This window comes from Parasteatoda tepidariorum, chromosome 10 (assembly GCF_982258835.1).
Source record: "Parasteatoda tepidariorum strain Cologne lab strain chromosome 10, Ptep-v5.0, whole genome shotgun sequence".
Classification (NCBI taxonomy): domain Eukaryota; kingdom Metazoa; phylum Arthropoda; class Arachnida; order Araneae; family Theridiidae; genus Parasteatoda; species Parasteatoda tepidariorum.
Window position 1 is genome coordinate 80,206,688 of NC_141764.1, and position 13,818 is coordinate 80,220,505.

Genomic DNA, 13,818 nt, shown 5'->3' on the forward strand with positions numbered 1-13,818 from the left:
AACCATTTTATTAAGCTATCATATTAATGTAAGAGATTAATTTCAAATCTAGCAAATTGATTTATTAAGATTAAATGATTTAATAAGCTCAAATCTAGCTAAAATAATTTTAGATACCGAACAAACTTTTTTAAACATTTTCTGCTTACTAATATAGATATTAAATTTTTATTTCTCACTTTTAAAATGAAAGAGACGCAAGCTACTGAAAAATAATTTACCTGGAATTTTATTATAATCTGTGTTTGATATTTCAGTATTATTTAATCAATTCAAGTCTTACTGTTTTCGACCTAATTTTATTGAAATATTTTAGTTAAATAATATCAGTTACAAATAAATTTTCTTTTTTAGAAAAAATACAAATGAAAAACAAACATGAAGTTTGTAAAATGCGTATTTAGTAGCCACTTTATGATAAATATTTCATTTGAATTAAAAATTACCGTTTTTTTATTCAGTTTAAATTTACATTCAATTTATTTCATACCGCAAAAAGAAACTTAAAAAATTTACTAAGTTTAAATTCTAACTACTTTATCTGCTGTAAGACGTTTTTGAAGCACAATAATTCTAAACTTTTTGTACTTCCTTTTTAAAATTTTCAAAAAAGTTAGTTTTTTCTTTCAAATTAAAGAAACTAGAGTCAAAATTGTTAAATCAGATGTTTTAAAAATTCGATTCTATTTTCAACGTACCTCGTTTTTTAGTTGAATATTTTATAATTATCGAAACTTTTATAATTTATGCATATAAATCTAGATTCTTAAATGTTTTTTTCTTCTAATATTATAGCACGTTTTAAGAAATTTAATTTATTCCCCCCAAAAAAAGAAAAATTACTACATGATAAAGCCATTTAAAATATTAATAAATTATTGCATGTCACTTAATTTTTTTAATTACTTTCTAACCATCATAACTTACTGTTTTATTCATCAAATCCTAACCAACATTCAATGCTTTCCTATTATATTCAAATATTTAAATGATAAAAAAAAAACTCTAATCTATTTAGTATTTTCTCCATAATACATTATGTTTAAAAAAAAAGCAATTTCATTGAATAAATAAAAAGCTCTAGTCCAAAAATGCAAAAAAAAATGTTTATAATTCCCTTGACACCTTATTATAATTACCTCTTTCGGTATCAGAGATTACCGTTTTATTTATTCAGTAGGTGGCTTGAATCAATAAAGCGGCCATATTTGAAGATGCATAAAACAGGTAGTAATGACGAATATTTCATTTCCACACAGGTAAATATGCAGCGCAAACTGACGCTAAATAAACTAGTTAATTCTAACTAAAAACTAATTATTCGCGCAATAAATTATTCCAACGATATCAGTTTAAACAGTTTTTTTTTTCATTTATTTATTTTAAAAATAATTCAGTTTAAAATAAAATAATTATTCTTTTTAAATTTTTTTAGCGTATAAAAAAACTTAATTTTACTATAACTATTTTTAATTTATCAGACTGTACGCATTTTTTATTGTTTATGTATCATTTAAAAAAATTTTTAATGTTGATTTAAAGGTACATAAATAAAAAATAAAAAAACGTCGAAGCGAACGTTTAAGTTGTAACTAGCACAATCGACGCGAAATATAAATCTAACACAAACCGAAAATAAAATCTTACCTTCAACTGCATCAGCAACAAGTGCGTGCGCTTCTAAATGCGAAGTGAGAGAACTAAAAATCCTCCAAATCAATCCATACAGGTAAGGTATCATAAAATATCCAAAACACACCTTTCACCAAAAAACACCGGCAAAAACAATAATCCACAACTTTTACGGCAAACGATAAAATAAAAAAAAGCCACACTTATAAGTAATCAAATCATATCGCTTCACCATCCACTACACACCGGTAACTCCTTCACCATTGGTTAAAACTCCACAACCTCTGAGAATCCCAGAGATGCTTTTAGATCCGCATCCAGAAACGGTCTGGGTGGAAAAGAAGAAAGGTTTCTGCGCGCGAAGATCGAATGGTTGTGAGAAGGGGGGGTTGCGGGGTGTTGCGCGGTGCTCTCCACCCCTCTACGCCCTCTGGAGGCCATCCTTCGCCCGATAGAAATCAATCAATACAGCTACTAACTCTCTCTCCCCCCCCTAACCTTAACGCTACCATCCCCTCCCCCGCACGAAGCCCCTGTCATTTATATCGCCCGTGTATGATGTGTATGTATGTTGAGATCTGTCACAATTATTCCGTGTACCGAAGTGTGTGGAAGGGTTTGTGGGTGGTGCTGATTGGGGGTGTAGATGGATCTGCGTGGGTGGTGGGAAATGAGTTTTTGTAATGATTCCTGCCTTGTTAAGCACCCATTTCAACCCCACAATTTTTTTTTCGATAGACAGGTAAGAAGTTTGATGCTGAAGTTTTTTTTTTTTTTCCCTTTAAATTTTATTTTAAGTACGTTCCCCTTTTATTTTCTAGATTATGCTGAAAAACAACATTACTCGACTAAGGATATAAGTAATAATTCTGTATCAATACGTTGAAAGGCTTTTGAAATTTTGCATCCTGTACAGATGAGATTCTGTACAGATCCTGTACAGATGAGAAATAAAATAAATATATATTTCTTAATGCTCATCAAAGCATATTGACATTCGTCACTCGGGAATCAGAAAGGCAGATATGCTGGTCACTTTTTAGGGACGCATAACTGGGTGGGCCAACGTTGCCCTCACAGAAAGATGGGCAGATAATAGTAAGAGATAAGGAAAGAACATCCATTCCTCCGAGATTCGAACCCGGGACGTTTTTTACATGAAGTCAGCCCCCTGAGCACCATGAACTATTTCGGCATAATTAATATATATATATCACACGATTTCTGGTCATAGAAAAAAAAACACGGGTATGGAGTTGCCGCTGAGTGCGTTGTAAGCATGGGAGGTAGTAATTTACTTATTTTTGCTGACAATAAAGAAAGGGAGAGTTCAAAATTTCCAAAATTATGCTTAAAAATTCAAGAAATACAAGATCTTTTAGTGAGTGAATGGCAAGGAAATAAAACATTATCTACTTTTAAAGTAGATAGCAGCTCCCTGGCCGTGCGGTGTCGCCCGCCAGACGCTGTGTGAAGCGTGGATGTGTGTAACCCTGGATGTTATTCTTCGCGATGTCTTTCTCTAAATTGTTCTATCTGTCCTCCTACTTGACAAAAGCTCCTAAGCCTAAATTGAGCAAACAAGCCTGCAAATGTATGTAATTTCAATAAGGCAATAAGACTTTTAAAGTAATAATGTGATAAAAAGGATTAAATGTTATTCGTCTTTTTTCATATTTTCAAATTTACTGTACTGCATGTGATTTTTTTTTCATCTATCCTCTCTTTCATATTTCTAAATCTACTGTACTGCATTTGATATTTTTCATTCATCTTCTTTATGATTTCTGAATTTACTGTTATACTTGTCATATTTTTATTCATTTTCCTTCAAATTTTTAAATTTACTGTGCTAAATGTGATATTTTCTTTTCTATTAAATTTCTAAATTTATTGCATTGCATGTGATACTTTTTTATTCATCTTATTTATGATTTCTAAATTTACTGTACAGCATGAGATCTTTTTTTTTTTCATCTTCTTTTAGATTTTTAAATTTATTGTTCTACATGTGATATTTTTATTCATTTTCTTTCAAATTTCTAAATTTACTGTACTAAATGTGGTGTTTTTTTCGTTTTCAATTAGATTTCTAAATTTACTGTATTCAATATTTTTCATTTATCTTCTTTATGATTTCTGAATTTACTGTTCGACTTGTTATATTTTTATTAATTTTCTTTAAAATTTTTGTATTTACAGTGCTAAATGTGATATTTTTTTTCTATTAGATTTCTAAATTTATTGCATTGCATGTGACATTTTTTTATTCATCTTTTTTATGATTTCTAAATTTACAGTACAGCGTGTAATATTTTTTATTCATCATCTTCTTTATGATTTTTAAATTTACTGTACAGCACGTGATATTTTTTATTCATCATCCTTTAGATTTTTTAATTTACTGTTCTACATGTGGTGTTTTTTTGTTTTCAATTAGATTTCTAAATTTACTGTACTGCATGGATATTTTTTTATACATTTTCTTTCGAAATTCTGAATTTACTGTACTGCATGTGATATTTTCATTCGATTTCTTTCATATTTTCAATTTTACTGTACTGGAAGGGATTTATTTTTATTCAGCTTCGTTTAGATTTCTAAATTTACTGTACTGCTTTTGAAACTACATTCATCAAATTCTAATCATGCTGCTAGCGTTCCGATTGACATAACACAAGATTTACTTATTTGAACTCGGGAATAACTAAGTTCTACCTTGCAGTTCTAAGTCTTAGTTTATAAATTATTATAGTCAGTTCGGTAGGAAAATTTTATTATGAAGTTCATAAAATGTCCATAGATGAACAACATATGCAATAAAACATAGCACATATTTTTAAACTAATATTAGGCTATAAAAAGACCGAATGGGACGTTTTAAACTTATCTTCTTTCAAACTAAAAATGTATTACACTTTATGTGAAATTATTGTTCTTCAACATGCTTCTAGCATTCGACTTTTACGTAATTTAAGCTTTTTGTAACTAAACAGAGGGAAGATAAAGGTTTAAATAACCATGAAGTGCGAATTGTGATTTGTAAATTATTATTGTCAATTCGATGGAAAAATTTATTATGAAGGTCATAAAATGCCCACATATAAACAGCATATGAAATAAAATATAGCGCATACTTTTGAACTAATATTAGGCGATAAAAAGACCGCATGGGGCGTTTTAAACCTGTCTTCTTTCAAACTAAAAATTTATTACAATTTATGTGAAGTTACTGTTCTTCAACATGCTGCTAGCATTCAACTTTTACATAATTTAAGGGTTTTGTATCTAAACAAAGAAAAGATAAAGGTTTAACTAACCTTAAAGTGCAAGTCGTGATTTATAAACCATTATTGTCAATTCCATGGAAAAATTTATTTTGAAGTTCATAAAATTTCCACAGATAAACAGTATATGCAATAAAATATAGCTTATATTTTTTAAACTAATATTAGACGATAAAAGGACTGCATGGGACGTTTTAAACTTGTCTTCTTTCAAACTAAAAATTTATTGCAATTTATGTGAAATTACTGTTCTTCATCTTGCTGCTAGCATTCAACTTTTACATAATTTAAGGGTTTTGTATCTAAATAGAGGAAAGACTAAAGGTTTAAATAACCTTGAAGTGCAAGTCGTGATTTATAAATCATTAATGCCAATTCGAAAAGCATTAAAAATGCCAACACCATCACGTATTAAAACGGCAGTGAAACCTATTATTAAAGTTGTTAGTGCCAAGACTTGCGGATCTGCTTCTCTAATAAAGCAACGGGTGGCCAACCAACGAGTGATTTAACATCCAACATCCACCTGCTGTATGAACTAGGAATCGTTGGGTTCAAACTTGCGACCTCCTGCTTTCAACGGTAACTTTGAGCTACAACAACAGAGGGCAAAAGATCACCGCAACCTTCATTTGTTTGACTGGATCGTAATGACAAATTTTCGGCATTTTTTTACGTTCTTTTTTTATTCTTCTTTTTGTAACGATTAAATATTGTTTGGAAGTCAAAGTTTCCTTAACCTTAAACCCAGATAACACTGATTCGTATAATTGAAGGAAATAAACTTGGTCACGGAACGTTGCTTTAAGTTATGTTATTCATAGGTAATGATCGCAGGTAATATTTCACGTAAAAATAAAATGCCTTTTTCACTGTTTTTAAAACAGTTATATCTATGATGGTTTAATATACTTATTTTATACACAAAAATTGAAAATACAATTGAATAAAAATTTTAAAATTAAATTTTTTATGCAAACTTAAAAATGAAAAAAAAAACTTTTTTTTAATCTGAATTAAATAATAGTGGCAGCAGTCGCATCACTTTTTGCAGACGAGGGGGAAATTTGCAGCGGTAATAAAAGTTTATTATATAAGTAACATCCCTTTTTTAACATGTTTTTCTCCTTTTTAGTATACATGAAAAACGTAGTTGGGAAAATGTTTCATTTCAGCATTTTCTTTTCATCTTCATGTGTTTAAGTTTGTTTATTTTATTTTATTTCCGGAGTTGAACAGCCGACACGAGTCAGAATTTTTGACTAACATTATTCAGTTCCACAGCCTAGTAATTTTGAACCCAATTCAGAAGACAAGGGAACTCCCGGATGAAAAATGTTAACAACTAGACTTCATGAAGGACTTTTTGATGGGACTAAACCGCATTCTCTTTACATGGAGAGTAAAATTACGAAAACCTCCCATGGCTTATGTATGCTCCCATGAAAATTCATAATTAGATTAGTTAACACTTTAAACCTGCGAATTCAACTGCTTGACATAAAACCTATATGACTAAACCTATTAAGAGTTTTAGTGATATAACGATTATTAAAAAAATTTCATTAAATATAATTAAAAAAATTGGTAGTCTTTCTTTGGTCAATATATAATCAAGGCTCCTAAAACAATTTATTTATATATTTGGGGTTCCTTCAAAAGATGTTCGATGATTTAGAGTTCCGTAGCCACAAAAAAATGGGAAACGCGGATTTATAAATTAAAAAGCTGACTAAACGCTGATTACGTTGAGAAGAGAAACAGTAAAACTTCCCTTGGTTAGCCTACTGGCTAAAGGATTCTAATCCATGATCCGTATACCACTGAGGATATTTTACGTCAGCACCATGGTCGGTACGAACCGGGAGCAGAAATCGTTTCAACCAGCCACTGCTTTGATTCGAACCTGTTCCAACTCATTGAAAGGCGGATTTTACTGATAAAAATTCTTTTTGCAGTGTATGAGAACAATAGTAACTTGCACTAACCAAATAGTGCCAGCACCCTTTTAAAAGGGCGGTTTCAACTTATAAAAATAGGAAAAGTGGTAGCACAAGTGTTTTATTATTGGCTAAAATTTCCCAGAAACAAGGTATTTCAGTCTATCATATGTATGTTAATAATATAAATATTTTTATTTGAATCTGAAGTCACGGCACAAGGTTTTATTAAAGCTAAGGTGGTTAGTAACAGCAAGAGGTTCTGAGTTCCATCACCACCGGAAAAAAAATCTCCCCCTGCAGTAAATGGTGACTGGTGCACGTTAAATATGGCGGGTCACAAAGTCCTCCCAGTTCTCATAACAAATCATACCTCTTTGAGTACTGAATTGGAGATTGGTCGTTCTCTGGTTCAGATCGAAATTACGATCTATAGATGAATGAATGGGTCCGCCCTATAAACGGGCTGTGACGTCTATGCGGTTGAAGCCGTATATTCTTGGTCAAGAGTGGCGCCCTTGAAAAAAAAAAAAGAAACGCACCGTCTGCCTTAAATTCACTCTGTTTCACCAAGCAGGTTCGCTTTTTGGCAAGTGGCATTAGAAACAACAAGATATATCTATGTGGTATAAACAAATATGAGATACTTATTTTTGAGGTGTGTTTTGCATATTTTGGCAACTTTTTGTATGCTGGCCATTAATGAGTTAACCCTTTGACGCTGAAGTTTTATTAGCTATATTTTTCATAATTTGTTCATTATTTGTATTAATTTAGATCAAAATAAGTGAAAAATATTATATTTAGCATTTTAATGTTATAAAATACGACATAAAACACCGGTGTCTTTTTCTGTGGTTAAGATATAATCGTCCAAACAAGACTCACTTCCAACCAATAATTTTTCAAATTGGCACTTGTTATTCATATTTGTACTTGTTATTCAAATTTGTACTTATTTTTCAAATTGTTATTCATCATTGAAATTTCTTTAATTTACGAAATCAATTATTGATAAATTTTCATGAATGAAGAAAGATTTTCAAGCAACTTTTTTTGGATTTTATATTTCAGTACAAATATAATTCCGATAATCTAACAGAGTTTTCTCACTAAAAATTAGATTATTGTTTAAAATGAAAAATACCAAAATATAATTTTGCTTGTAATTAAAACATTAAAATAAGAGCATGTAAAAGGTACAATGGTGTTTCATCTGCGTCAAATGGTTAACATCGATCATAAAGCTCCAGCTGAAATTGGAACGATACATTCTACTTGTAGTGGTCAGACATAAATTAAAATGTGCTTTGTCCTCCGACACAAAACTCAAGTAGAGATGTGAACACCCTAGCTAATAGGAAAGTAGTCGAAATTTCAATTGCAAAGTAACACAATCTGTCGAAACATAAAAATGAATAAATAAAAATGCACTCATCAGTATAATTATTCATTCTAACATTCACTTTCGCCTCTCTTCTTTTGTTTGTATGTTGTCTGTCGCTATCCGGTTCCCGGTTCCTTAAATATATAGACTCTCGATGTTATTTTAGTTTGATAATATAGCCGACGCCAAAACTAGCTTCCTTCAAATAGTTACCCTGCACTAAGAAGACGATATACACAGTAGCCGGATATCCCACCGGACTCACGACCTTCCGCTCTTAACTGTATCTATTCGTACCAATCACAAAGAAAAAGTACTCTTTATGACTATGATACTTCACATTCTTTCAGAATTGATGGAACAGTTACCATGAAAATATTGGTATTTTTTATTTATTTTCTTTTATTATATACTTTTATTTAATGCATAGAAGACATAAAAGTGTAGAAAAAAGAAATCGAAGGGAAAAAAACTGAATTTTTTTATTGTATTTTCTTATTTATTTATAATTATTATTATTTTTTTATGTAAAAAAAACTGCTACTAAAACTGTTTTTATGACGTGTTCTTATGTAATGTTCAAAATATATGGTAGAAAATAATATTTTCAATAAAAAGTAATAAAAAAATTTACTTTCCGGACTTTATTTTTATACTCCATTTTATTATTATTATTTATTTGCTGACCGGTCAGTGTAGGGGTCAGGAAACTGGCCTTGCATCAGAAAGGTTCTGGGTTCGAGTCCCGCGCAAGGCAAGGGAGTTCTTTCATTCTCTGTACTAACTGTCCTTACAGTGGGAGCAACGTTGGCCCACCTAATATTGCTCCCCTGAAATTGTGGCCAACAAATCTGCAGTTCAGATACCTGTATGACGAAGGTCATACCTTAGGTGAGCATTGGAAAAGAAAAAAATATTATTTATTTTTTGAAATTGCAAAGAAAAAATATGTGTAATATTTGGAATTTGATTGCATTTACAAGTTGAACAATGATTAAAATTTTAGTTGCGTGCGATTACTATCATTATTTAATAAAAGTTCGAAATAATTACATAGCCATAATGTATAGCATAATTTTAAGTTATTTTTATTTAAATTTTTTCATTAAATTGAGAAAAAAATATAACTAAGTAGAATCGAAACAAGATAACGAAATGTATTTCATACATTAAAATTCGCAATTTAAAATCAAAAGATATCTTACAGAGTACAGATGCTTGTTTATTAAATTGGATTCACTTTTCCAAAAAATTTACATTATTTTAGTTGAATACACTTATTCCTTTCAATGTAATAAATTCATACCATGCGTTCGTAAATACATTCTGAACATACTAAAAGAATTAGATCAAGTGAAAAATAAATTGATAAGAAAGCTTTTATTGATATCAAATTTCAAATATTCAACTGAGTTGAAAAGCAGAAATTTCGAAATAAATTAAAAATTCATAAAATAAGTAGACTCCATCTAATTGAAAGCAAGTTTCATTAACTCTTTATTTATTCTGCCTCTTCAAAATATTTGCATAATAAGTATTTCTATTTCGCATAAAATGAATAAATTACACCAAATAAACTGAAAATGCAGTTCTCCAAAAACTGAATGCCTAATTGTTTATATGAAGCAAAAGGAAAATCATTAATGTAATCATGCGTTTTAAAAGAGGCACAGATCTCATTTTCAAATCTAATTTTAGGTAATTGCATTTTCCAGTTTTTGAATTTCGTTAGGGTTTTATTCAGGTAAAAACGTGCTTTATTATAATGACTAATTAGACAAAGTATACAAATAATTTGCATTAGCGTGTACCATTTCCATTAACATTCAAACAATCAAACTGATCTCAAAGATTAAATTTAATGAATTTTCCATAAATTTTTCATATAATTTATAGTAACAATCTGATTTCTCCTTTCGTTTATGAATAAAACATAAACATTTAAAAGAGAAGTGTTGTCCAAAAAGAACATACTTTGTGCTACATAGACTAAAGCTAAAAAGAGGAGGGATTTTTTTTTCTTTTACTTTATTTTTTTATTTTTTTTATAACCATCGTTGAACAGCCGACCCATCTTTTTGGGTTTATGACAGCTAATGTTCAACTCCGTAGCTTTGTAATTTTGAACACTATCCAGAAGACTAGGGAACTCCTGGATCAGGCATTGGAAAAAATTTGCCTCCGTAAAGGACTTTTTGATGTAACTAACCTGCATTTGCTTTGCATGGAGAGGAAAACCACGAAAACGATTGGGAATCGAATGCCCTATCCCCTGCCACCACGGCTCCTTCGCAATAATTGTTGTTTCTTAGAAACAGTTTTTTCTGCCAAAAGAGAAATTATTCACTTTGAATATATGTACTGGAAATAATTCTGTTGGATTACGCTTGTGCCCCCACTAACCATATCCTAATATTTCCCATATGATTCTATTATGGTCAATCAGTGAACATAGGTAATTTTTCTGAATAATCATTTTTTAAAAATGAAAAAAAAACTTTAAAATTAAAAGTATGTTGTTATTACAAATTTTGTGAGTTCTCAACTCGTTTCAACTTTTTCTCAAACTCGTTTTTCTTTTTTAAGATTTCGCTTTTAAGTTTGCTACATAATTTACAAAAGCATGTTTCATAACTATTGTATTACTATTGGCAGGACTTAATAAAATATAGTAATATTTTTTTTTTTTTTAAAAAATGCGATGTTGTTGAAGAGATGCTGCAACTTACTGAAACTCTACAATTATTCAAAGAACTCACGATTTCAAATAATCTATGTTCATCTTCGCTTTGTAATAATTTTTAAAAAATGCAACTGTTAAAACTGAAAGAAAAAATAATAATAATATAAATGGAGAGATATCAACTTGTTCCGCTTTGTGAGGAAATGTTACCCCTCACCGCAATAGTTAGTATACGGAATATCGAGAACAATGGCACTTAACCTTAAAAAAGTCGGTGCTGGGCATTCTGTGCAGTGGCACTTAACCTTAAGAAAATAAAAATATATGTGGGGTATACTGGGCAATGGCACACACATCCCTTTATTAATCGGGCTAGTAAAATTCATAAAACAGCGATTATTATTGATTGATTATTATGTTTGGTTTGGCGGGAAAAAATTAATCGTCAACTGCCCTCCTTAAAGGAAGAAAAGCAATGTTTTTAATCGGTAGAAAAATTCATATTTTAAATTTTGGTTTTGGTTTAGTAAATTTCATTTTGAGTTATTTAGTCTACCAATTCATATAACTAAAATTTATTTACAAAGAGCCATTTTGTACAATTCATACCAGGGCGAAGTCTTTGAATCATTTTCAGAACTAGCCGAAATTATTTTTTAAAAAAATTGTGTCAAATTTTCGGCCGCTTTATAAAATTAATGGCCAAAAGTTGAGCCGTTGGCATCCCTATGAATATCATGCACACGAAATACATTTACTTAACTATTAACAAAGTGTTTTAGCGATATTCTTAATTAATTTTTTTATCTTAATTACTGCAAGTATAAATATTGTATATTGGAATAAATACATTGACTTAAACAATTACCGGTGTCCTGAATTATTTTTCACTATGAGACTCACGATTCACTTGTGCAACTTTGAAAATGATTACTATATCGCTATATAATTTCATGACGTACAAATTCTATTCATATGAAGCAGCCAATTCTGGCATTACTTCGTTTAGGGAAAAGTAACTACAATACCAGAACTACAGAACCTATTACTACAATACAAGTACCTACTGTCACAATCCATTAAATATCCGTAGTTTCGTTTGGCGATCCAATCCATCCACACAAAAAAAGGATAGTACATTAATTTTTGTCACATTTAAAGAATTATTTTTCATTTCTACCATCTAATTAAATCATGAATTTTATGGTAATAATATTTTGCATAATTCACATTTAGGATGCCTTAAATTGGGTCTGCAGCGATCTGTGAGCAAAATACAATAAAAAAAGGCATATATTAGATAGTGGTGTACAAAGAAGAACTGGCCATAAGTTTTCAAGCTTCTTCATCAATACATCAGCAATACGAAACGTCAGTATGTCGTTGTTGCTCTCGGTCGTTGCAATATTGCATAGTTCACCTTACAGTTAAAAGTTGCTCGATTTAAGTTTTGAGAAAATAGACTGCGTTTAAAGGTAACTACTCTTCTTATTATATTAAAAACTTGACTTAAAAACTTATTATTTAAAAAAAAAAATTCAAAAATTTCTCTTAAAGCTCATTTTAACGCTAGTACACAATAGCAAAAATAATATATATCTACTCTTCAGTAGTTTAAATTTAATCTATGAAGTTCAAGTGCAATTAAATTATCAAACATCAGAATATTTGTTACATCTCGGTAAGCCAAGTGCTCAGAAATTCAACTATTTTTTTTTATTATATTGATTTAATTTGTTTAATTTTCATGTGTTTAAAAAATTAAAAAATAAAAAGCTGTTGAAGGTCTAAATTTTTGGCGACTTTTTACTTGCATTCGGCTAACCGAAAAGTACCCATTTTTGTTATTACAGTGCTAATACAATGTCTTACTTAATTAGATAAAAATATAAATTAAATAATTGTAATAATTTATTTTATGAAACTTAATGACTATATAATTTTACAAGGATAAGATATTTTCCTCACTGTTAATTATATTATAACACTTTATATAATTTTAAGTAATAAGGTAAGTCAATTTTAAACTTTTTTAAAATTATTTCTTTTGCGTTTCAGGGAAAACACAACATTAGTTCGCCAAGATTTCATTTCCGAGGTCTTCTTGCACTTTTTCTATTAGATTTAGTCGATGTCTTAGATGGTTTGTACTTTTTTGCCTTGGAAACCTTCATAGATTTTGCTGGTCTTTTGTAACCACGGACGGGCTTTTTCGATTTATTTTGACTTTTTTTACTCTGAGTAATTTTTCTATTGGCTTTAATGCTACCACGACCAGGCCTCTCAATTTTAGATGGTCTTTTCTTAGTACGAGTCATTTTACTGTTGGCTTTAATGTTACCACGAACAGGCTTTTCCATTTTAGATAGTGTTTTCTTAGAGCGAGTCATTTTGCCGATGTCGCGTTGACTAGACTTTTTCGATTTAGCAAGGCTCTTTTTCACCCGAATCCTTTTGTCGCTGTCTTTCTGATTTGATCTTTCCGATTTAGCAAGGCTCTTTTCAACTCGAATCATTTTGCCGCTGTCTCCTTGATCAAACTTTTCCGATTCAGCAAGGATTTTTCTGACCGGAGTAATTTTTTCGCTTTCTTTTCGATTTGGACTTACCGGTTTAGCATGGCGCTTTTTAACTCGAATCATTTTGCCGCTGTCTCCTTGATCAGACTTTTCCGATTCAGCAAGGATTTGTCTAATCGAAGTCATTTTTTCGCTTTCTTTTCGATTTGGACTTCTCGATTTAGCATGACGCTTTTTAACTCGAATTATTTTGCCGCTGTCTCCTTGATCAGACTTTTCCGATTCAGCTAGGATCTTTCTAACCGAAGTCATTTTGTCGCTGTCTTTTCTGTTTGGACTTTCCGATTTAGCAGGGCTCTTTTTAACTCGA

The 13,818-nt window shown here is 30.4% G+C and overlaps 1 protein-coding gene across 4 annotated transcripts in view; it reads right to left on the reverse strand.

Moving 5' to 3' along the window:
* Ddr (discoidin domain-containing receptor 2) overlaps positions 1-13,818 on the reverse strand; it is a 636,659-nt gene that overhangs the window by 336,545 nt on the left and 286,296 nt on the right. For 2 of the 4 annotated variants that reach the window (XM_043046731.3, XM_043046722.3), the window contains exon 1: positions 1,648-2,013. The exons of the other annotated variants lie outside the window; for them this stretch is intronic. The gene's annotated coding sequence lies outside the window, so the exon portion shown is untranslated. Of the gene's footprint in view, positions 1-1,647; positions 2,014-13,818 lie in introns of those variants that run through there. 4 annotated transcript variants of the gene reach the window in all.